The sequence below is a fragment of the Symphalangus syndactylus genome, chromosome X, assembly GCF_028878055.3.
Source record: "Symphalangus syndactylus isolate Jambi chromosome X, NHGRI_mSymSyn1-v2.1_pri, whole genome shotgun sequence".
Classification (NCBI taxonomy): domain Eukaryota; kingdom Metazoa; phylum Chordata; class Mammalia; order Primates; family Hylobatidae; genus Symphalangus; species Symphalangus syndactylus.
In genome coordinates, this window is record NC_072447.2 from 111,300,028 (window position 1) to 111,301,965 (window position 1,938).

Here is a 1,938-nt window from a genome sequence, read left to right on the forward strand (position 1 = left end):
CATGAATCCCACTTAACACAAAGAACTATACAGACCAAAACTTCTCTACAAATTTTTTTTCCTCATTGCCAGTTAAATACAGAGTTTTACTTTCATAGCTTAACGATGAAGGGTCATACACTGAAGCCAATGCACATACGTAGCATTTCAGTCTAAGCTTGTCCACGTACATAGCTGAAGTCAATCACAAGGTTTGGCCTATAAATGCTAGGGGAACTTCTTTGTAAAGTAGTCTTTATAGGTATTAAACTTCATCTTGCACACCAAAATCATCATACATACAGGGCAAAGTCAGAGCTTTTATATTTGCATTTATTCTTCATTTAAATTTTTAAAAACACTACTATAGTTGAATATTAAACAAAAACAAGAGCAAGTAGTGAGCATATTATGATTACAGTCCATCCTTCACTCACTTACTACTGCACATAAAATGCCACCAGTGGGTGTTATTCACTGGCCCATTAAGAGGTCTGACACTGAACACCACCTCTGGCATGATGTTCATCATCCTCATATGCTTCTCCATTGTAATGGAGCCATCTTTCCTGATTTGGATCAAAGTCCACCAGTTCTACTCGATCCATCTCATCAGTTTCTTCCACTTCCTTCCTCTTGGGTAGGATTTTTTCCAGCAAAGACAGTTTATCAGGAGAGAGAAAGTCATTCTCAGGAAAGTTTACCTTGAATTCAATGATTAGGCGACCCTTTTCATATGGTCTAGGATAAATTGGCATTCCTTCATTTATTACACACTTGATATCTCCATGCTTGACGATCTGACCTGGATGAGAGGTGATGACTATGGTTCAATTGTCAAGAGTAGATATTGCCTTCTGGAAGCCACACAATGCTTCAACCAGCTGTATGTCCATACACGTGAAAAGGTCTTCTCCTTGTCGAGTAAAAACAGCATGGTCCTTCTGATCTAACACAATGATAATATCTTCTCCCTCCAGTCCTGGTTCTTGGTATCCTTCACCATAGAATGTTATCTTCTGGCCATATTTCGTGCCTTTGTCAATATGAACTTCTAGAATCATCTTCTCTCGAAGTATCTTCCTTCCATTGCAACTTTTACATCTATCTTTAGGACTGATCTGCTCCCCATGGCCCTGGCACTCCATGCACACAGACTGAATTTGCTGAACCTTTCCAGGTCCTATCTGATGAATTCTTATCTGCATTCCAGTACCTCGGCAATTGAGACAGTACTCTACTCCTCCTTTCTTACCTCCTCTATCTTCACATTTGTCACAAATTGCATTCTTTTGCAGAGCCAGTTTTCTTGTTGCACCATTATATAAGTCTTCTAGGGTTACTGAGAGCTGATGTACAACATTTTTACCTCTCCTTTCTCTGTGCATTCTTCCTCCTTCTCCAAAAAAACATATCAAAGATGTCCATGGGGGAGCCAAAACCGCCACCTGCTCCATCCTCTTTAATTGTCTGTTCTCCTCCTTTGTCATATAATTAATTCCCTTTTCTTTGCATCAGAGAGAACTTCATATGCTTGAGAAATCTGTTTAACTTCTCTCCTTCATTTGGATTCTTATCAGGATGGTACTTCAAGGCCAGTTTCCTATAAGCGTTTTTCAATTCTTCCTGAGTAGCATTGATTGGGTTTGACCCCCAAAACATCATAGTAAGTGGTTTCTTTCACCATCTTCTGCTGGTGAGCAGGCTGAGGCCAGTGTGTGAGGGAGCAGGAAGGAGCCCGGAGCTGTGTGCAGCTTGGGCAGCTACCACTTCTCTGCCTCTCACGGAGCATTCTGGAAAGTTCCCGGATTTTTTTTTTTTTTTTTTTTTTTTTTGACAGTCTTCCTCTCTCGCACAGGCTGGAGTACAGTGGAACAATCACAGCTCACTGTAGCCTCAACCTCCTTGGCTCAAGAGATCCTGCCACCTCAGCCCCACGAGTAGCTGGGATTACAGGCG

At 41.3% G+C, this 1,938-nt stretch overlaps 1 pseudogene; it reads right to left on the minus strand.

Moving 5' to 3' along the window:
* Positions 1-441: 441 nt before the first annotated feature.
* On the minus strand, positions 442-1,666 carry LOC129475810 (dnaJ homolog subfamily A member 1-like; annotated as a pseudogene).
* Positions 1,667-1,938: the final 272 nt, after the last annotated feature.